The sequence below is a fragment of the Phyllobates terribilis genome, unplaced genomic scaffold (genome assembly GCF_046119375.1).
Source record: "Phyllobates terribilis strain yellow unplaced genomic scaffold, ASM4611937v1 Scaffold_12__6_contigs__length_324123572, whole genome shotgun sequence".
NCBI lineage: Eukaryota > Metazoa > Chordata > Amphibia > Anura > Dendrobatidae > Phyllobates > Phyllobates terribilis.
This window is the reverse complement of record NW_027362772.1, coordinates 265,791,452-265,815,521: the sequence shown is the minus strand read 5'-3', so window position 1 is coordinate 265,815,521 and position 24,070 is coordinate 265,791,452.

Genomic DNA, 24,070 nt, shown 5'->3' with positions numbered 1-24,070 from the left:
GAGGCTCTTCGGCTCCGGCCATTTCTGGATGGCAGTGACCTTCTCTGGGTCTGGTGCTACTCCCTCTGGACTAACGATGTGCCCCAGGTACTGTACCTTTCTCTTGAGCAGGTGGCACTTTGAGGGCTTCAGCTTCATCCCATACCGCGACAGCGACTCAAATACCTCCGCCTGGTGCTTCAAGTGGTCCTCATAAGTTTTGGAGTACTCTATCACGTCGTCCAGGTATAGTAGTACAGTCTCGAAGTTGCGGTGTCCCAGGCAGCACTCCATCAATCTTTGGAACGTTCCGGGGGCGTTGCAGAGTCCAAACGGCATACTATTGAACTCGCAGAGTCCCATCGGGGTGGTGAAGGCCGTCTTCTCCCGATCCTTCTCAGCAACAGCTACTTGCCAGTACCCACTAGTGAGGTCAAGGGTGGAGAAGTAATTTGCAGACTTTAAGGCAGCCAGGGATTCCTCTATACATGGTAAAGGGTATGCATCTTTATGTGTAATGCAATTTACTTGTCTGTAATCTACACACATTCTCATGCTTCCGTCCTTTTTCCTGACTTGAACTAGGGGAGCTGCCCAGGGACTACAACTATCCCTTACTACCCCTGCCTTCTGGTAGTGTGCTGGTGGTATAGGCCTGTAACATTCTTTGATGGGTGGATGGTCACCTGTGGGGATATGGTGTTGAACCGCCTTAATCCTCCCGAAGTCAAGTGGGTGCTTACTGAATACTTGCTCGTATTCATGAACCACCCGGTGTACACCCTGCTTCTGATAGGCAGGAGTGGTGTCTGTCCCAACATGGAGCTGTTGACACCAATCCTCCACCTGGGTTGCCGGGTCATTATCCTCCACTTTGTCTGGTGAGGTTAAGGACTCCGCCATGTGTATGGAGTTGTTATTTACTGTGTACAGTTTGGCAACAGTGGCGTAGCGTGGTAATCTAACCTCGTCCTCCCCATAGTTTAGGAGGCATACGGGCACCCTCCCATTGAGTACATCCACTACCCCTCTGGCAGTCAAGAGTGTAGGTCTATGCTCCGAGCTAAGGGGCTCTACTACCGCCTGGTAGCTCCGTCCTTTGAGACCTATTGCTGCTCTACACCAAATCAGATTTCACTCATCGGGGGAATCACAATGGGTACCGGGTCTGTCACCCATACATTACAAATTTCACCGCATGTTAGCTTTACCTGTTGCTGGTACATAAGGGCTCGGATCTCTTTCTGCAGCGCCCATCTCTGCCCTGGTCTGGCAGTGTCAGCTATCTGTAGGAGCAAGAACAACACTTCTCCCAATCAGTTACTAACAATATTTGTGCCAAGTACCATATACAAGTTTGTATCATCAGGATTAGTCTCTACTACAATTAGTCCCTGGTCCTTCAGTTCCACTCTTCCCACCTTTACTGCCACATCCTTAACCCCAACTAGGTTAAGGGGGAGGCCGTTTGAGGCATAGACGGAAAGATTTGGATCAGGTGGGTGAAGTTCGTCTATGGACTAGGACCTCTTGTAGAAGACATCAGGCATGATGGTTACCTGAGATCCTGTGTCCAGCAGAGCGGGTGTCGTGATGCCGTCTAGCACAATGGACAGGAAAGGTCTTCCTCCCATGAACCTGCGGTACCAGTTGGATGGGCCTGAGGGGTCTACTCCTGGGTGTCGGCCCTCGGCCCCAGGGTTTTCTCGTTTAAAGGACAGCTCTGGACGGCGTGACCTGTCTTGTGGCAGCAGTGGCAGACAGGGTCCCTCGGCGGGCGGCGTTGGTCGCTGGTCCTCCCAGGGGGTGGCGTTGTCCTCCTCCTCCTTCTCATCCAGGGGACATCCTCAGGGCTGTCGGCTAGCAGGATTCTTCCTTCTGCCTTGGGCTCCGTCCGCAGCTGCAGGGCACTCAGTACAGTGGTCAGGGTTTTGCTCAACTGACGCACTTCAGAGCACAGGCTGTCCAGCTCACTAGGGGACGTTGCTTGCACCTTGGCTTCAGCAGCTACCGGGGAAATGGTGGACGCTGCAGGCACTGGGGTGGCCCCACCCTGGTAACATTGGATAGCAGTTGTTTCCAGGGGCTGCAGCCCTTTTATAGCCATGTTCTTAAGGGTGTCAAAGGTGGCATCTGGATGATCCAGAGACCACCAACGCACAGTCCTGCTCTCCTCTTGAGACCTCAGTCCCCGGATAAACTGTTCCTTCAGCATTTTATTTTCACTATCGATGCTGGTTGGACTAACCTGTTTCAGAGCTCGCAGGGCCCTTGTAAACGCCAGGCATAGTCCCGAACACTGTCCTCCGGTTGCTGAGAGCAGTTGTAGAACCTCATCCGGAGGTCTGTCTCAGTACGATTCTCAAAGACAGTCTGTAACTTTTTAAAGATTGCGGACACTGACTCCTGGTCTGCGGCCGACCAGGTTTCTACTTCTCGCTCCGCAGCACCAGTCAATTGTCCCAATACCACAGCGGCTCTTTGGTTGCCTGTCATAGAGTACATGTCCAGTATACCGCATATTTTCCTTTTAAATCCAGACAGAGTATCTGGTTTGCCGCTGTACTGGGGGAGCCACTTCGCTCCAGGGATGTACTGAAGGGCCATGGGTATGACAGGGGTTACAAGCCCTGCTGGTGGAGCGGCTGCTCCGGCCTGCTCGGCGTCGAGCGCAGGTTGATCATCAGGGTGGCTAACCGGTACTCCGGCATTGTGCTGTTCTTTAGACATTCTGGCGCCCACCTAGCGAACCGTGGCCTACCTTCTTTTCTTTTCTTCCGGTAGGCCGCAGTTCCGCAGGCGACGGTCTTCTTCAGGACCTTGCGTCGCTTGCGTCCTACGTCAGAGCGTTCACCGGCGCTCCTTCCAGGACCTGGCGCTTCCTGGTTTGACGTCGAGGCGTGGGGCGTGTCCGAGGCTTCGAGCGCTTCAGCAGGTACGCCTTTCAGTTTCCCGCGGTTACGCCCTTCTTCCCGCTCGGCGGCCCAACAATGGCGGCAATCTTCGTCACAGTTAAAACACACAGATTTTGATTAAAGGCGCACAGTACCCGGTGGCAACGGGCATAACACTCCGTCGGTGCAGCGGGCACGGAATCCTGTTCGTGACGCCAGGAAGAGATGACGCGCCCAGGGGATGGGGACGACTCGGCGCCCGGGCCTTGTTGTTGCCTGACCTTGGGGGAAGTCGCGGTGGTTGGCTCCCGGGCCCGTACCCTGGGGTCACTCTAAAAAAGAAGGGGGAAATGGAATTATGGGGAAAATGTTCGTGACGCCACCGGTGGTGTCTCGTGAGGATCACCAGCGCTGCTGCAGTCCTCTGAGGCCGGTGGTCAGGCAGCTTAGTTGGTGCGGCTCCCCACAGGTGAAGCGGGGCCTCAGGGCAGCGTAAGGAGGAGATATGCAGGACAGAGAGGACCCAGCCGGGTCAGGAGAAGAACAGGCACACTCACAACAGTTCACTTCAGTACCTTTACTGGTGGTGTTTTCAGGCACGATCCAGGGCACTGTAGGGTGAAGGGTGCATTTCAGGACTCTCCCCAGTGAGCGGGTGTGGGGCCTCCTGTTTCTTGCCTTTTCCTGGTAAGTTTATGACCTGCCTGGAGCTAGGCCTAACTTGGTCTCTGTCTGGCACCTGCTGACCTGGTGGTAGGGCCTTCTGTTGGAGATCACACTCCCTGCTCTCTTGGGCCTCTGTGATTCCTGACCCTGGGATAACAGTCAGCTTCTGGTATTCCTGGGAAATGTAGTTTGCCAGGGGTTCCGGTTGTTTCTGCTGGTCCTAGAGATCCTTGCAGACACGGACCCGGTGTCCGGTGTATGGTCTTGGGGTGAGCTGGCTAAGCTCCTCTGCCCCCTATGTAGCTCGCTTACTCCACTCGCCTTCGGCCACGCTCGGGGCCCTCGCTAGGCTTCACATTAGCAGTAGGCCTCGCTACTCTTCACCGCTCTTATGGCGTCGGCACGCCTTGGGCTCACTAACTTGAGCTTCACTCTAGGCTTTCTCACTAGAGGAACTGAACTGATAACTCTGTCCCTCTCTGGCTCTGAGCAGGAACTCTGTTCTCTAGACTGAGCTTGACTCTGTATTCAGACCTGTACTTGCTAAACTTTCCAGAGGAACTGCCTGCCAACTCCACCCTCCGTATATATAACCCTATCCGGGCTCCCTCCGGTGGTCTGAGGTGGTAGGGTGGAGGTGTGTGAATGCTATGAGGGCCTCTTGTGGAGAAATCCATCCATGCACCCCTCTAGGATCTGTGGCAGCAATGCGCAGCAGGGCGCAACACGCTCTGCCCCTTTAAGAGCAGGGGAGTGCACATTAAGCACGCCGCCAGGAACTGCGGTGTGCACAGCCCATGGAAGCAGGGAGCACGCCGGGGACCACACCGCACAGCCGAAGTGGTGCGTATGCCGGCGTCCCTGCATGGGGGGGAAAGGAGAACCATGCTGGATCACCGACAATAATGTTACACTATTGAAATGAGCAGCCTGCCCCCTTCACACACAGCACTGGTCACATGCCGACACAGGAAAGGGTGTCCTGTATGAAATACAACCCACAAGTAGACAAATGTAGGACCGGAGACCTAGGCTGATAGCTAAAGATCGAAGCACCTTGTAAGCACCATTAGTAAGTTGCATAACATCTAACATTGCACATATGTCTATATTTTTTTAGCGGGCCAACCCCTTTAAAGGTTAACATGATTTACAGCAAAATGAGATTAACAGAATAATTTGTCAGAAAAGATTTAGCAGAACTAATAATTTATTCATTGAAATTATTTCTCATTTTGAGCATAGGATTCCAGTGTGCCGTCCTACAAAGTGATTGATAGATTTCCCTATATAAATGAGCGTACAGAGACAGGTGTCCAATATAGTTTAGAACCACCCACTGGACTCCTGAGTCCTGAGCTCAGAATAAGCAATAGTTTAAATATACAATTTTCCAGTCCTACAGATACTGTTTCCCAAAATAATAATTAGTCTGTACAGCTCATTTATCTCTAAAACATGGCATCCTCAGATCGAACTGCATTAACAATGTGCCAAGTTCCCTTTATATACTTGTACTGTTTTACTTCTGTTGACGCATATGATTCTAAAATAAAATTCTTCACCTGGTAAAATACTGGGGAGGTACGTAAATTCTACCCCAGATCACTTGACTCTATAGCCTAACAGACAGTTGTGTGGGTCTTAAATAGGTCTAAGGAGATGATGTCATAGATCCACATCGGGAAACCTGCAAGACCCAATGTGGAGCACAACAGAAGGCAGCGCACCCAGGGGAAGGGAGCAGAGGTGTATAACACCATAGTTGTCCTGCAATCGAGTCAAGGGGTCCAATTGGGGTGTGAATTCCTGATGATAGACTCCTTTTAAGGGAATTAGCACAGATTCTCTGATTTTTATTTCTGATTAGTTGGTGTTAGATGTGGCGCCCTGCTGTGCACTGGTGCCACAGAACCCAGAAGGGTGCATGGATGGACTTCTCCACAAGAGGCCCCCACACATTCACACACCTCCACCCTACCACCTCAGACCAGCAGAGGGAGCCCTGATAGGGATATATATAGGGAGGGTGGGGCCAGGCAGTTCAGTTTTTATTTTAGTTTGGAGCTCAATCAGAGTGCAGTCTCTCAGTCAGAGGGAGAGCGTGCTGATGCTCAGAAAGCAGCGAAGAGGCAGCACGCTGGCTGCTGTGCTTAGGCGAGCCAAGGCCTACAGCACATGTGAAGGCCTAGTGAGGGCCTTGAGTGGGCCGAAGGTGAGAGGAGAAGGAAGAAGTAGCAAGGGGGCAGAGGAGCATAGCAGGCTCACCCCGAGATATATACCAGACACCGGGTCCGCGCCTACAGGGACTCTTTACACCCAGTAGGGACTACCGGAACCCCTGGAGGACTACAGGTCCCAGGTTTGCCAAACTCTGACTACAGTACCAGGGCTAGGAGTCACGGAGGCCCCAGCGTCCAGGGAGAGTGATCTCCAAAGAGAAGGCCCTACCACCAGGTCAGCAGGTACAAGGAAGAGAGAGAGAGACAGTAAGCAAGCTAGGCCTAGTTCCAGGCAGGCCATAAGCTTGACGAGGAAAGCCACGGATCAGGAGGCCCTATACCCGCTCACTGGGGAGAGTCCAAAAGTGCACCCTTCGCCCGGAATACCGTGGACCGTGCCTGCAACATCACCAGTAAAGGTACTGAAGCTTACCCCCATGTGACTGTCCGTCTTTCCTCTGGGACCATCCTGCCGTCTCTCCCCTGCACCACCATCTACCCCTACACTGCCCTGGAGCTAGCTCTACCTGTAGAGAGCCACACCATCCCTGCTGCCGTAACACCCGCTCCAGAGGACTGCTCCGCAGCGGCGGCTCCCTTTAGCCGCATTCCACAGGTGGCGTCACGAACTTTCCAAATCCCTTATAAATATTTCCCCTTTTTACTGACCGCCCTGGGTCACGGACCGGGCCTGCCACTGTGATATCCCCCAACCGTCATCCAGAGGCCCCGCTGCCGAGTACCTCACAGCCCTGGGGGCGCGTCATTAGACTCACCAGGTGAGGTTGATCCTCCAAGCTCAAGGTCCGGGTAGCACGCGAGCTGAGTGACAGGAGACTGCAGGCAGGTAGGCAGAGTGCAGGAAACCGCAGGCAGGCTGAAGAAGTCAGGAGACCACAGGCAGGCAGAGAGAAGGAAACCTCAGGAAGGCAGAAGACATCCAGGACACTATAGGCAGGTAGGTGGGAGACGACAGGGGACCACAGTCTGCAGAGAACCCTGGGCAGGTAGAAGACATCCAGGAGACCACAGGCAGGTAGGCAGGAGATGTCAGGAGACCACAGGCAGATAGGTGGAGTGCAAGAAACTGCAGGTAGGCAGGAGATGCCAAGTGACCACAGGCAAGCAGGCGGAGTGCAGGGAACCACAAGCAGGTGGAAGACATCCAGGAGACAACAGGCAGTTAGGTGGGAGAAGTCAGAAGACCACATTCAGAGTGTAGGGAACCATAGGCAGGTGGAAGACATCCAGGAGATCACAGGCCGGTATGCAGGAGACATCAGAAAACTAGAGGCAAATGGAAGACATCCAGGAGACAGCAGGCAGGTAGGCGAGAGACCACAGGCGGGCAGAGTGCAGGGAACTGCAGCCAGTCGGAAGACTTCAGGAGACTTCAAACAGACAGGAGATGTCATGAGACTGCAGACAGGTGGAGTGCATCCAGGAGACCACAGGCAGGCAGGTGGAGTGCGTAGAGGGGACTGCAGACAGCAGCTGAGCAGGTCAAGGTGTATAGAGCAAGCCAGAGTCTAGCAACACTGAAGTCTTATTACCTGTGTCTTGGTAGGCCTTATATAGCCTTGGTGCTGCTCATATTGGATCTCGTCGGGCAATCTGCAAAGCCCGACGTGGAGGACAACAGAGTCTACCAGACCTGAGTGAGGGAAGCAAAGCACGGATCTGGGACAAATCCATAACAATTGGATTAAGACTTTTAAGTGGTTAATTCAAACATTGAAAGTTATTAATGATCAGGATCAGTGATAACTTTCTGATCAGTAGGTGCTCAACTGATAGGACCAGAAGCGATTCCGAGAACGAGGCTCTGAAAAGTCCCATAAGAATGGAGCATTTGGACTTCCAGTGAAAGCCAAGGTCTGTACTTTGTTATCTACTGCAGTCCAACAGGTAAGAGACAGAGCGGTGTCGCGCATGTACTCCATTCCAACAAGGCATTTTTGGAGCCATATTGTTGGGATTAGTGGGGTCCAAGAGAATGGGCTTGGTAACATAACACCTATCCTGTGATATTCATGTGATCCAGAGGCAACGCAAACCTGGTCTGTGCTAATTTGGAGGATTTTTCTACATAGATCCTGTGGCAACCAGGTACTTTCTTGTGCCAGGAGCCCGGTGATCTGTGCTTCGTATAGTTGTGTGAGGTCAGGTTAAAAGAAAGTAGACGCCAATAACTTGTATTATAATTTTTTATTCATATTCCAATTTGTATGTCAGCGTCAGAGCCACCTGCATTTTCCGGTCTTTGTCTAGTTGGAGCTTCAGGCACCTTGCATTGTTGTGTTTGCAGTGTGATTAATCCTTTTTTACACCTCCCCGTCTGGCAGAAACGTTATGATTGGAAGTCAATGCTGCAGCCATTCTGAGTTCACCTTCAGGTGTCCTTCTGAGATGTGTTTGGCCAGACCCATCCCTTGCCTGTTCTCCTTACACACCCTCCTATTTTTTTTGGTCTGGCCGAACAACAGGTGGCTGTGAGCAGACTTACACTCCTACATCCTAGCAAAAAAACGCCAACGTAGCTAAGTAAACACTCAACTGCCTGATCCAAAAAAGAGAAAAAATCCCTTGCGCAAAAGGAAAGCTACACTTTCTGTCCAAAATCCAAGGAATTTCCAGGAAGGAGAATAAAAACAAGAGTGTCCTTACAGAGAAACTAGGGTGAAGCTGGGAGTTTCCCATGGATATTATTCATTAGGGAGTTTAAGGGATAGGTTTATGACGAGCCACCAGGATGTCCTGATCTATAGATTGCTACAGTCCCTAAAATGTGGTTATATCCCAGTTCATAATAGACCGAGTCACTGAGTTATGTAAGATCAGAAACTGTCACCTCGAGGACTACAGAGAATCTTAGAAGATAAAACAGTTGGCTTCCTGAAAACTGTATTAGTGTAGAACTACAGTCCTGCTCATTATTATTGGCACCCATGAAGTTTAAGTACATAATGTGGAATATCTCCTGAAAAAAATGAATCAAGTGAAACAGTTTTTTTGTATAGAGCACTCGTGTTAAATACAAAAGAGCAAATGATAAACAATAATTTAAAACAAAAAACAATGGGAGGGAAAAATAGAAAAACCTAAAGCTTGCTGTGTCACTGGTATTGGCACCTTTTACATTAATTTAATATTGAAAAACACTTTGACTCGCCTGTGGTAAATCACAAAAGAGATTCACCTGTGAATAATTGTCGGTATCCATGTGACATGAATTAGCCAATGAATGATGACTTTAATGTTTTAAAAAGCAACAGAGTAGGCCCTGTTCCTTTGTCACAAAGGTGAAGACAAAGGAGCTGTCTGAGGACATCAGAACTGCTATTATTAGCAAACACAAGACTTCCAAAGGGTATAAGGCCATCTCCAAAGACCTTGGTATCCCAGTGTCAACAGTGTGCAATGTTATTAAGAAGTTTGCCAAGCATAGAACTGTCAAGAACCTCCCTGGACGTGGGGGAAAGAGGAAAATTGACAAGAGATGTCTTTGAAGGTTGGTACGAATCGTGGAAAAAATACCCCGTCAAACATCCAAAGACCTGAAGGCCAACCTGGAGCAGTCTGGGCTCATGATTTCAAAAAATACCATATGCCACACACTAAACCAAGCAGAGCTTTATGGGCGAAGGCCAAGGAAGAAACCATTGCTGAAGAAAAGACATAAAAAGGAGCGACTGATTTTTGCCAAAGAGTACCTTGACAAACCACAATCCTTCTGGGAAAATGTTCTGTGGACAGATGAAACAGAAATAGAGCTTTTTGGCAATGCAAAGCAACAGTTGTGTACAGATGGTGCAATGAAGCTTATAAGGAAAAGAACACCTTACCAACAGTTAAGCATGGTGGAGGATCCATAATGCTGTGGGGTTGCTTTGCTGCGTCTGGTACTGGAGGCCTTGACCGTATCACAGGAATCATGAAATCAGAGAATTATCAAGAGATTTTAGAGCGAAATGTCCTACCCAGTGTAAGAAAACTTGGTTTGAGTCAAAGATTATGGGTCCTCCAGCAGGACAATGACAAAAACAACACATCCAAAAGTATACAGGAATGGTTGAAAATGAAAGAATGGACTGTTTTAAAATGGACAGCAATGAGTTCTGAGCTCAATCCCATTGAAAATCTTTGGGGTGAGCTGAAATCTGCCATTGGGAAAAAGAACCCTGCAAACATTCAAGAGCTTGAACAAACTGCAAAGAAAGAGTGAGAGAGAAATTCCAGCTGAGAAATGCAAGAAGCTTATAGATGGCTACAAGAAACGTTTGGAGGCTGTCAGCAATGGCAAAGGGTGTGCAACCAAGTATTAATTAGGGGTGCCTTTATTGCTGCACATGCTGTTTATTCATTTTTTTTCTTTGAAATTGCAACATGGAAGTTGAAAAACAGTGTTTTATTGTTGTATTCCTTTGGAACACTAATTAAAAAATCCTGAGGATATAACTTTGGTTTATTTCCATTTATTTCTGAAGATATTGTATTGTCTATGAAAAAAATGAAGGGGTGCCAATAATGGTGACCAACAATGTATCTCCCGGACCCCAGTGCAAAATGTTTAACAGGACCCTCCACCTGACATGTAGCATTTATTAGGCTGAGTTCACACGATGCGTTTTTAATGCGTTTCCGCGGCGTTTTTGCAGTTGCGGAAACGCATTAAAAACGCATGGTAGAAGGGCAGCAATGTTCCCCAATTGAAATCCGCATGTGCTGTGCCCATGATGCGGATTTTTCCGCAGCGTAAACGCTGCGCTCAAAAATCCGCAGCATGTCAATTAATTTTGCGTAAACGCGGCGTTTTCGCCGCCATTGACTTGCACTAGAACGCGCCAATTCCGCAAGACTGCATCTGTACTTGCGCTATTGGCGCGTTCTAATATGCGGATGGTACCCGGGTGTGGAGGAGAGGAGAGTCTCATCCACACCCAGGTACCATTAAAAAAGCTGTAAAACAAGAATAAAATAAAAAATAAATGTATACTTACCTTCTGTCGGCCCGCGCACCGCTCCTGCTTGTTTCCCGGCACTTTCCAGTGAGTTGAAGGACCTGCGCTGATGTCAGAGTCATGTGACGGGTCACGTGACGCTGACGTCGGCAGGTCTTTCTATTCAAAGTTGCCGGCGAGGGAGAACGGATTGAGCAGGACACCGGGGGCCATCAGAGGATAAAGTATACATTTATTTTTTATTTTTACCACTCTCTCGGGTCACACTATATAAATCCATGCCGGTTGCATGGATTTATATAGTGTGACCTAGTTGTCAAGCACTTTCCAAGTGATGCTATCGCCTGGAAAGCGCTTGTCAATCCACATGCGGAAACGCATTTGGAAACGCATGTGAATCCGCATGTATTCCGCAGGAAAAACGCATGCACAATCTGCATGCGTTTTTTCTGCCAGGGAGATGCAGAAATGATGCAGAAATTTTCTGCTTCATTTCTGCATCGTGTGCACATACCCTAACACTGGGTCTTCTTTTGACTACATCCATTGTAGCCTGTGTGCTGTAGTATGGCTGTGAGGCTATGTGCCCACAATGCACAAATGATGCAGAAATTTTCCTGAGCGTTTCTGCATCTCCTTGGCAGAAAAAACGCATGCGGATTGTATATGCGTTTTTCTGCTAGGGATAAGCGTTTTTAAGCGTTTTTGCATGCATTTCCGCATGCGTTTTTTCAAGCGCTTTTCCAAGCGATTTTGAGCATCACTTGGAAAAGTGCTTGACAAGTTGGTCATACAACAACCGGCATGGATTTATACTGTGTGACCAACTTATGCTGCTTTAAATGGCTCCCGGTCTCCTCTCCGGTGGCGTCCTCTGTCCTCGGCGTCCCACGGTGTTCTGAAAGGACCTGTGCTGACGTCATTTAGTCAGCCGACGTCAGCGGTCACGTGACCATCACATGACTAAATGACGTCATCGCAGGTCCTGGCAGTACACCGTGGGACGCCGAGGACAGAGGATGCCACCGGAGAAGAGACCAGGAGCCACCGAAGAGGTAAGTATAATGTTTTTTTTATTTTTTATGTTTTAATTCTTTTTTTACTAATGGTACCCGGGTCGGATGAGAGTCTCCTCTTCTCCAGACCCGGGTACATGTATACATGTGGATATTATGCGATTCAATGCAAGTCAATGGTGGCGATTTCGCCACGATTACGCACAATAATTAGTAGTGCTGTGGATTTTTCCGCAATGATAATCTGATAATCCACAGCGGAAATTTCCGGAAGCAGTGGGTGCGTCACCGCAAGTATGTGATTTGCATACTTCTGGACACATTCCAACTAGACATATCCAGCCTCACTCAATATAAGTGAATTGAGTGATGCTGTGCACGTTTAGTTGGCATGTGACCACATGTATGCAAATCGCACCGGAGAATCCTCACAGTGCGCATTGTGCGCGATGTGAGGATTCCCAAGCCTAAAGTCACATGGATTGATTGCAGACTTGTAGCCTAAGACCAGTCAACCCCTTTAACCCAACAACAAAGTAAGGCTATGTGCCCACGTTGCATTTATGAAGCAGAAAATTTCTGCTGCATAAATGCAAGTCCTCTCCCGGAAAAACGCATGCGGAATTCCGCACGCGTTTATCGAGCATTTTTTGCGCGTTTATCACGCGTTTTCCACATGCGGAATTGCCTTGCGTTTTTTATGCATTGGACAAAGGCAATTCCGCTTGCGGAAACGCAAAATTAAATGACATGCTGCGGATTTTTGAACGCGGCATAAACGCTGCGGAAAAATCCGCAGCATGTGCATAGAACTTGCGGAATCCCATTGGGGACCATGGGGTGCGGATATACATGCGTTTTTCAAGCGTTTACGCTGCGGAAATTCCGCAGCATATACGCTTGAAAAATGCTACGTGGGCACACAGCCTAAGGGTATGTGCACACGATGCAGAAATGAAGCAGAAAATTTCTGCAGCATTTCTGCATCTCCCTGGCAGAAAAAAACGCATGCAGATTGTGCATGCGTTTTTCCTGCAGAATACATGCGGATCCACATGCGGGTTCACATGCGTTTCCGCATGCAGATTGACAAGCACTTTCCAGGCGATAGCATCACTTGGAAAGTGCTTGACAACTAGGTCACACTGTATAAATCCATGCAAACAGCATGGATTTATACAGTGTGAACCGTAAAAATTAAAACAAATAAAGCTATACTCACCCCCGAGGCCCCGGCGTGGCTGCAGCGCTGCTTCCTGTCTGGTTCCCGGCTGCCGGCATATCGCGAGACAGAGCGGTGAAGGGCCTGCGGTCACATGACTGTGACGTCACCGCAGGTCCTCAAGCGATGCCGGCATTCAGAGAGAAGCCGCCGGACAGGTGAGTATAAACTTTATTTGTTATTTTATACTTTTTTTACAGGTACAATGGTACCCAGGTCTGGATGAGAGTCTCCTCTCCTCCAGAACTGGGTACCATCCGCACATAGAGACGCATAGAAGCCGCTTGTACAAATGTACAGTCGCGGTTTCTGTGCGTCTCAATGCAAGTCAATGGCGGGAGTTCCGCTGCACTTCCGCAAAATTAAATGACATGCTGCGGATTTTTGTACGTAGCATAAACGCTGCGGAAAAATCCGCAGCATGTGCATAGAACATGCGGAATCCCCTTGGGGACCATGGGGTGCGGATTACCTAGCGTTTTTCAAGCGTTTCCGCTGCGGAAATTCCGCAGCATAAACGCTTGAAAAACGCTACGTGGGCACACAGCCTTAGAGTATGATCACGCTGCATTTTTTCTGCAGGTTTGCTCATAAAAAATTCTGGAAAAAGCGCATACAGTATGCTACAAAGAATTGTCTAAGGCTGTGTGCCCACGTAGCATTTTTCAAGCGTATATGCTGCGGAATTTCCGCAGCGTAAACGCTTGAAAAACGCATGTATATCCGCACCCCATGGTCCCCAATGGGATTCCGCAAGTTCTATGCACATGCTGCAGATTTTTCCGCAGCGTTTATGCCGCGTTCAAAAATCCGCAGCATGTCATTTAATTTTGCGTTTCCGCAAGCGGAATTGCCTTTGTCCAATGCATAAAAAACGCAAGGCAATTCCGCATGTGGAAAACGCGTGATAAACGCGCGAAAAATGCGCGATAAACGCGTGCGGAATTCCGCATGCGTTTTTCCGGGAGAGGACTTGCATTTATGCAGCAGAACTTTTCTGCTTCATAAATGCAACGTGGGCACATAGCCTTACTCATTGCTTCACACACAGTATGTATATACGGTGGTTCATCTTCATTGGAATTCTGCCAGCACTATAGGTGCTGGAATTTCCTTTTTTATCAATTCCAAATCTTGCTTCTTTTAATTGACAAACCATCCGTCTGTTATTCCTGTATGTTTTCTGACACATTCGAGTGCAGAAACAGAAACGAAGACAAATACCCGCTTAGTTCCTGTAGAGAGAGTGACCCACCCCCACTTCATGTAATTCATCTCTGCATTTCCACTGCTAGAGACAGATTACACTTGACAACAGGCAGTAGACAGCAAGTTATACAGAAGAGAGTCAATGCTGCAATGCATCAGCATAAGGAAAAGTAATCAGTAAGGAGCCCAGGTTGTTTATCCAACGCAGGATTATAATAATGGATACAATTGATGAAGATCCCCAGATTTCAATCTTTTGAATGGAAAGATAATATATGTATTGCTTGGCTACAAATAAAAATCTTAACATCAGGGAGGAATGAAGCCTTAGGCAGATGAGACAGTTTCATGTCTTTTATTACATAGTAATTCACTTTTCTTATAACAAGGATGTTAGGAGTTAGTGCACCACTGCCTCTAGAGGCCAAGAGGAGAATTGCAACTGGAAAAAAATGCTTAGAATTAGGTTTACAATACTGGATTATTAAAAAAAATAATCCAGAATGCAAACAATGACTATAAATGAAAAGTGCTGCAGACTATTACCCCTACAGGAGAGGAAGCAGTCGTCTCTGGCCTGAGTGTATAATATAATACCAGCAGTGCTAGGACGTGCGGAGCTGACCTTCGTACAGAAGCATTTCCATATCTATAACAATCTGGACTTCATGGCTGTAAAACGTCAAGTAATAAGCAGGCTTTTCCCAGGCCACTATCGGTGGCAGGTTGACAACTACTATTCTTCTCCTACAATATCTCTCTTGTTGATGGAGAAATGTAATAAATGGATTAGCAGTTAACTCCTTCATGCCAGGTGCACGATCAATAAATCTTCAGCAGAACGTGTGTATTAACTGAGTCTTATATTTTGAGACATTTCAAGTGTGACCAATTCTGGGGTGTTCACCTGGAGAGGAGATAATGTAAGACGTCTACAGCTCAGTTATATCTGTCAGCGCCATAGACAGGATTGGAGCAGCACGACGCTGCAGATAACAAAGGACTCACCATTCACAAAAGGTAATGTCACAGCTCACCTGCTCCTCCTCCTGTACAATGACTGATAACACCTCTATATACAGTAGATAACACAGGATCCATCATTCACAATAGGTGATGGCACAGCTCACCTCCTCCTCCTCCTGTACAATGACTGATAACACCTCTATATACAGAAGATATCACAGGATCCACCATTCACAATAGGTGATGTCACAGCTCATCTCCTCCTCCTCCTCCTGTACAATGACTGATAACACCTCTATATACAGAAGATATCACAGGATCCACCATTCACAATAGGTGATGTCACAGCTCACCTCCTTCTCCTGTACAATGACTGATAACACCTCTATATACAGTAGATAACACAGGATCCACCATTCACAATAGGTGAAGTCACAGCTTACCTCCTCCTCCTGTACAATGACTGATAACACCTCTATATACAGTAAATATCACAGGATCCACCATTCACAATAGGTGATGTCACAGCTCACCTCCTCCTCCTGTACAATGACTGATAACACCTCTATATACAGTAGATATCACAGGATCCACCATTCACAATAGGTGATGTCACAGCTCACCTCCTCCTCCTCCTGTACAATGACTGATAACACCTCTATATACAGTAGATATTACAGGATCCACCATTCACAATAGGTGATGTAACAGCTCACCACCTCCTCCTCCTGTACAATGACTGATAACTCCTCTATATACAGTAGATAACAGGATCCACCATTCACAATAGGTGATATCACAGCTCACCTCCTCCTCCTCCTGTACAATGACTGATAACACCTCTATATACAGTAGATAACACAGGATCCACCATTCACAATAAGTGATGTCACAGCTAACCTCCTTCTTATGTACAATGACTGATTACACATCAATATACAGTAGATAACAGGATCCACCATTCACAATAGGTGATATCACAGCTCACCTTCTCCTCCTCCTGTACAATGACTGATAACACCTCTATATACAGCAGATAACACAGGATCCACCATTCACAATATCTACTCCAATATTGTAACAACAGCTCACCACACAAAAAACAAGCCCCACACAGCTACATCGATGGAGTAAAAAAGCATTTACGTGTCTCAGAAAATGGCGGCACAAACCATTTTTTTTTTTTTTTTTACAAATTTCATCATTTATTCAGGGTTTAAATAAAACCAAAACATTACATAAGTTTGATATCACTATAATCGTACGGACCTGCAAAATGATGTCCTCAGGTCCATTCTACCGTACAATGAAACCCAAATAACAATGGAGGAATTGTGCTTTTGGAATTGTTTTCCCGTGTTCCAATACATTATACGGAGAAATGAAGTTGAAAGAAAAATAAAAAAAAGTTAAGGCTCTTGGAAGAAAAAATCCTTTTTTATGCCAAAGAGTTAAATAGGCATGTGATCAATGCAGAGGTGGCTTCTAACCCCTGACATTTTACTCCACCCCAAATGTGTCATTGTAGCAATTTTTCCATATTAGATAAATGTCTTGACCTTTTTTTTCAGGCTTTTGATTTCTAAAGTTTAAATAGTATTTGTCTTATAAGGCACATGTCATAGAACTGATTACGTGGAGTCAGGTGACAAGGCAGGGAATGGAAGGTCTGCTGACATTTACTACATAGTTTATCGAGATGAAAATAAAATGACTGAATTACAACGTGGTCGCGTCATTCATTCACAGTACGACCATACAAATGCAACCTATGGATGTCCCAGCAGCTTCTACTTTTTACTAGGTTATTGGCTCAGGATCTTCAAGTTTTTGAACAGTTTTGAGTTTTTGAGGATGATTTTGCTCCAAAATTCAGCATAGAAACTCAATGTGAACATACCCTTTGGGCATTTTAAGACAATCCGATGACACTTGGAAAAAAGCTGATCAAAATCTGATCAAACGCTGATCAGAATAATCAGTCTGTTTTTCTCGCATGTGAAAAATACTGACATCTGAATGAGCCCTAACTAGCAAGCAAAAGACTAAACATGCACAGCAGTGTTTTTTTTACATTGCTGTGCATTAAGGTTAGTTTGTAGCGGCGGTTTCGCAGTGCTTTTTCAGGCGGGTTCCAGGTGAAATTTTTCCGAAAAAGGTGCACATACCACTAGAAGACACTCTAGGAAAATTCCAGCTGTGTTTTTTCTGAAGTGTCTTCTTTGCCACCGGCATCTTTTTTTAAAAAAAACTGTATATATAAACCATTAATCAGCTGTAACACTAATGCCGGCACCCCTGCATGGTCCCTCTTCCCCTTCCATGCAGGGATGCCGACATACTCACTGCCCCAGCCGCGCGGTGACCTCCCTGTCTCCTGGTCTGTCTCTTTCTTCCTGTGCATGCCGCACAGCCTTCCCAGTGGCAAGCCTAGTGCGCGCGTGCGCTCCCCTGATCTTAAAGGGGCAGCACGCACCTTGTAAATGCCCCCAGCCAATAGCTGGGAGGCATCTAGTATAGAAGGCACCCTCCCCAGTTGGCAGATGCCCGACTAACCCCTGTAGTTTCCCTACAACGTTTGGGTGTGGTGCAACTGTATGTTGCCAGGTGCCCTTCCCTAATCCATTGAAGTTAGTTCGTTATCCTGATTCTGTTCCAGTATAGTGTGTACGTTACCCTGAAGCTCCTCCAGCGGTACCTGAACCCTGAAGCCACTCCAGCGATACCTGAACCCTGAAGTTGCTCCGGCCGTACCTGAACTTAGTAGCCACTCTGGCAGTACCTGAACCCACTCCGGCGGTACCTGAACCCTGAAGATGCTCCGGCGGTATCTGACCACTGAAGCCTCTCTGACAGTACCTGAACCCAGAAGCCTCTCCGGCTGTACCTGAACCCTGAAGCTGCTCTGGCGATACCTGAACCCTGAAGCTGCTCCGGAGGTATTTGAGCCCTGAAGCCTCTCTGGCAGTACCTGAACCCAGAAGCCTCTCCGGCAGTACCTGAACCGTGAAGCCGCTCCGGCGGTATCTGAGCCCTGAAGCCTCTCTGGCAGTATCTGAACCCTGAAGCCTCTCCGGCAGTACCTGAACCCTGAAGCCTCTCCGGCAGTACCTGAACCCTGAAGCCGCTCCGGCGATACCTGAACCCTGAAGCTGCTCCGGCAGTACCTGAACCCAGAAGCCTCTCCGGCGATACCTGAACCCTGAAGCTGCTCCGGCGGTATCTGAGCCCTGAAGCCTCTCTGGCAGTACCTGAACCCTGAAGCCTCTCCGGCAGTACCTGAACCCTGAAGCCGCTCCGGCGATACCTGAACCCTGAAGCCACTCCGGGGGTATCTGAACTATGTAGCCACTTCGGCGCTACCTGAACCCTGAAGCTGCTGCAGCGGTACCTGAACCATGAAGCCTTTCCAGCAGTACCTGAACTCTGTAGCCACACTGACAGACGCTGAACCTGAAGCCACTCGGGCGATATCTGAACCCTGAAGCCGCACCAGTCTGAACAGGTTCCAAATCCAACCTTGTCTGTGACTCCATGTCAGCATCTATTCAGATCCAGAACCTGTATAATCTGAACAGAGTCTGAGTCATGTCCTGCCAGTTACTCCGAGTCCAGTCCGTGTCTGCGAGTCTGACCCCTGGGGTCACAGCCGTGGTACCGGCGACTGCCTAGGAGTGGTACCTGGCGGCTACCTGCAGCTGAAGCCGGACTCCACCATCAGGTGCTCCAGTGAAAACCAGGTAACTGCTTAGCTACACCCATCCTAGGTGAGCCCAGCCGCGTGGCACAGTGAGTCCACAATCCACGTGCGCGGGCTTGAAAGTGACTCCAAAATGGAAACCACCTGAAGAATGTTCAGGTCAATTCTTTTAGCAGATTCACAGCTTTCGAAGCAAGAAGCGTTTACAAGAAGCTGGAAAAGACTTAACATATGTACAGCAAGTTGTGACATTACAGTGCATATGTTTATGTATCTTTAGCATTTGTTTAAGCACCTATTCCAAAGGATTTCAGGCGAAATTTGTATGAAAAAATGTTGTGTGCACATACTCTACAGGCTGACTCCCAACCCGAGCGTGACAACCTCATAGAAAAACATGAATCTGTCCTACTCTGGCCAGGAGACCGGCTGACAGTCCGTTAGTGGTCCGATCTCTGACTGATGTGGACGGACATCCGAATGAGCTTTAAGGGAGAACTCTGAGTTAATAAATCTTCATTCATAGAAAAAGACATAACAACAGACGCCATAGGTTGGCCACATTGCGCTCGGAACCACGTGACCATCGTCAAATCAAAGGTTACAGTAAAAGGAACGTGGTGGTTGGGGAAATTTACAAGTTTCGCACGCAACCTCAGGAGCTTCACATTTTACCTCTGGGAAAAACCATAGTAGTAGAAGATGATTGTGTTAAGTTCAAATAAAATTTCTATACAGTGTTCAGTACTACCATAGGCATGCAGAAGAACCAAACCAGCAAAGATAAATTACATTTAGGTCACTTTGCACAGCGAAATGCAAATATTACACCTGCCCGGCATTGCATTACTGTGTAAATCAGAATCCACCCAACGCAAGCACAGCAGATGCTCACAGGAGCGTAACTCCCCCTAGATGCCAGATTTACATATTTCTATATGAAAAAAAGTATTGAACTCACATCCATAAGGGAATTTTTACATTCTTGTGGTTAAAAAAAATTGCAGCCAAACACTATATAAAAGAATCTACTCAATAAAAACACAAAAAAACTGAAAAAAAGTCTCATGTAAATATACTCTAAGTCTCCGAAACACAAAAACTAAGAATAAAAAAGTATACCCTAACACATCCAAAACTAAAAGATATGCAAATAAAGTCTCCTGTAAGTATAAGATAGCAAAATCAAAGCATAAATAACTGGGCAAATGAAAAGACATGTTTAGTCCTAATACAACAAAAAAATAGGGGTAAAGAAAAGTTTCAGGTAACAATACCCTAACGCAAGCAAAACACAAAAACTCGTCAAAAAACTTTACATGGCTATGTGCACACGATGTCTTTTAGGCTACATTCCCACAATGAGCAAATTTTTTACACTATTTCTGCACCCATTAAGTCTGCAACATCAAAAACTCACCAAATACTCATCGTGGGAACGTAGCCTTAAACTCAGGCAAATTTGACGAGTTTTTCAAGCAGAGAACATTTCCGAAAACTCTGGAGTTTTTCTTTTTCCTGAAGCATTTTTGTGTCTTTTTTGGTCGTTTCCAGGGTGCTTGTCTGACAGTTTTGGCCACTGGTGTTTTTTTTGGAGAGTTTTCCCATGGTTTATGTGAAGTCTGTTTTAGGGCTCTTTCACATGTCTGGATATTTCCAGTATTGTAAAAACCAGTACCAGAGATATTATTGTCCATTTGTCCGTGTGCACCTGTGCGGCATATGTGTGGCAACCGTGTGCTGCCCTTGTGCCGCATCAGGAGCACACGTACTGGCGCCTGGGAATTAGCCATACAGTTAGCTCTCTTCCCAGGCACCGAGTGCTGTACGCTGCCCTCATCATTCTCCCCTGCCAGCGCTGCCATCAGCACCAGCAGGGACAATGTTGGGAGTAGTATTCTGCTCCCGCTGTGTCCTGGTGTTAAAATAAGGATAAAATAAAAAAATCCTTATACTCACCTGTCTGGAGATGTCCCCTTCTGTAATCCACCTGACCGCTCACGCCGAGGAGCCGGGGAGAATGACTCCTGCAGCGAGCAGGCCCCTGCTCTGTACTGAGCTCAGCAAGTGACAGGACACCACTCGCTGAGCACAGCTCCGGGGCCCGCTCGCTGGAGCGAGTCATTCTCTCCGGCTCCTCGGCGTGAGCAGTCAGATGGTTAAAGCGGGGGACATCTTCGGACAGGTGAGTATAAAGATTCTTTTATTTTATTCTTATTTTTACACCAGGACACAGCGGGAGCAGACACTACTCTCAACATTATCCCTTGCTGGCGCTGATCGCAGGGCAAGCAGGGAACAATGATGAGGGCAGCGTTCAGCACCCGGCGCTTGGGAACAGTTCTAACTGTACCGCTGATTCCCAGGTGCCGGTACGTGTCACACGGGTGACACATGGATGTCATCACTGTGCACATGTGTGGGACGTTTTGCGGGCCATGGACATGTCAGCATGTTTTGCAAACAGATACACGGTCCGTGGAAACACACTGAGATGTGCGCAGACCCATTCATTTGAATGGGTCTATGTGTGTCAGTGTCTCCAGTACAAGTGGAAACGGACACCAAGCATACTCAAAACACTGACACGTGAAAGAGTCCTTACTGTTGTTTTTTGGTTGTTGTTTTTTTTCACTCTATTGAATAATGAAGAAATCGCAGGCATTTTTTTTTCAGCAGAAACTATGGCAAAAGATTCCAAAAAATGGTCTGTGTTTGAGTTTTACCATTGTGTTGTAAAGTACAAAGTGTATTCTGAGCGGAAAATGACAAAAGAATTGACATGTCGCTTCTGTGGAATCTTCCTAAGGACCCCTTCACACATCCATATAATATCGGTACACTCATTTTCACACGTTCAGTATTTGTTCAGTATTTTACATCAGTATGTGTAAGCCAAAACCAGGAGTGGGTGATAAATACAGAAGTGGTGATGTGTTTCTATTCTACTTTTCCTCTGATTGTTCCAATCCTGGTTTTGGTTTACAAATACTGATGTAAAATAATGACCAAATACTGATCCTGTGAACGTGGCCTACCAGAAAAAACGGTACTGGTGTCATCAGTGTTTTGGATCAATGTGCCATCAGTGTGCCATCTGTTTTTTCTGGTATGGCTTCAGAAAAATCAATTCCAAAGCTTCTCCTATACCTTGCAATATTAAACATGGACAGCACACAGATGCCATCCATGTGCTGTATGTGTTTTAGGGCTCTTTCACATATCCGGATATTTCCGGTACTGGAAAAACGAGTACCGGAGATATCCGTGTGCATCTGTGTGACAACCGTGTGTCGCATCAGGAGCACACGTACCGGCGCCTGGGAATCAGCGGTACAGTTAGCGCTGTTCTCAAGCGCCGGGTGCTGAACGCTGCCCTCATCATGGTTCCCTGCCGGCACTGCGATCAGCACCAGTGGGGGATAATGATGAGAGTAGTAGTGTCTGCTCCTGCAGTGTCCACCTGTAAAAATAAGAATAAAATAAAAAAAATCCACCTGTCCTAAGTGTCCCCTGCTGTAATCCGTTCGAGCGCTCAGGAGAGGAGCAGGGGAGAATAACTCCTGCTGTGAGCAGGCCCCAGACCTCCGCAGTGTTCAGTGAATGACAGGACACCGCTCGCTGAGCGCAGCTCCAGGGCCCTCTCGCTGAAGGAGTCATTCTCTCCGGCTCCTCGGTGTGAGCAGCCCCATGAACACTACTGGCGCTCATCGCAACGCGTTCAGCACCCGGCGTTTGGGAACAGCGCCAACTGTACCGCAGATTCCCAAGCGCCGGTACGTGTCACACTGATGGCATCCGTGTTTGGTAAGTTTTTACACGGACCCATTGACTTGAATGGGTCCTTGTGATCCGTGCTGCCGACCAAAAACGGACATGTCAGCGTGTGGAGCACACGGACACACGGTCCGTGAAAACACACTGAGATGTGTGCTGACCCATTCATTTGAATGGGTCTACGTATGTCAGTGTCTCCAGGACACAGGAAACTATCACCACACGCACTGACGTGTGAAAGATCCTTGACGTGGACCCATAGACTTATTTTGGCCCTTGTCATCCGTGCTGCTTGTAAAGAACGAACATGTCTCCATGTGGTTTGCATGGCCACATGGTCTGTGCAAACACACAGACTTGTGAACACCACCATAGGTTATAATGGTTATGTGTGATATCCGTGAAAAAAACAGATGCCACACAAACCGGAAACAAGGACATGTGAAGGGGGCCTAAAAAAGACGTTGTGTGCACATAGCCTATGCATGCACACAAGACTGGGATAGAGAGGAGTTTTCTGAATTTTCAAAAAGTAATACTATGTTGTCAGTGAGCCCCATATGCCTTCCCATAGCTCGATCCATCCGCCCTAATACTCATGGAGGACTATTAAACAATCACCTCGACACCTGTCATCCCCATCCTCCAATTCTGTCCCACAGGAGTCCTCTCCTTTTCTGACTTTCCCAGGTGCTGCCATCTGGACGGAATTTTTTTTCCTTGTTTTTAACTGAAAATCTGTCAATTGTCTTGATTTTGTGGGTTGACGGTAACTAAACAGGTTTGGCCATCACACCTGCTTCACGTACCGCGGCAATATAATTATACTTCTTGTAATTTCGAGAGGGTCAGAAGAATAAGGACTTATTGAGTTTTCCAAAATTCATGGGTGATAAGAAACTCAAGTTAATTCTTCCTGTGACGGTTCAAGAGGAAAAAAAGCGAGAGCTAACAACAAGATCGGTGGAAGAACTCATGAAGAACACTAGAAAAGACGACAGGACATTCGGGAGATATTCTTTCCTCTCGGTGACCAGAAATCAACGTCAACCTGACAACATCTCACTAGAAATACTTTCAAAGATGAAAAAGCTTTGAAGGATCATTAAGTGGCGAGGTCACGATCGTGGGGTCATGCTGAGAAGATAATGAGCGCTCGGGGCACACATGACCATTGCTCCATTGACTTTAATTGGAATTTTAAATACTTTGGCCGTGATTCATCGTTTGTTATTATATTTTAAGTCCCTTTCCTTTCTTTTTTGACTTTCGTTATTCGCTGATGTTTTTTGCCCCAAATCCTTCAATTTGTACATGAATTTGGTGCAGAAAAGGTCTTTATTTTTGTCTTTAACTGTTTTTTTTAGTCACAAATGCTTTAAAATGTCCCTTCAAATGCCACAAAATATAAAAAGCTGCAAAAACAACTCTTTATTCCAGGCAGGGACTGGAGTGAGC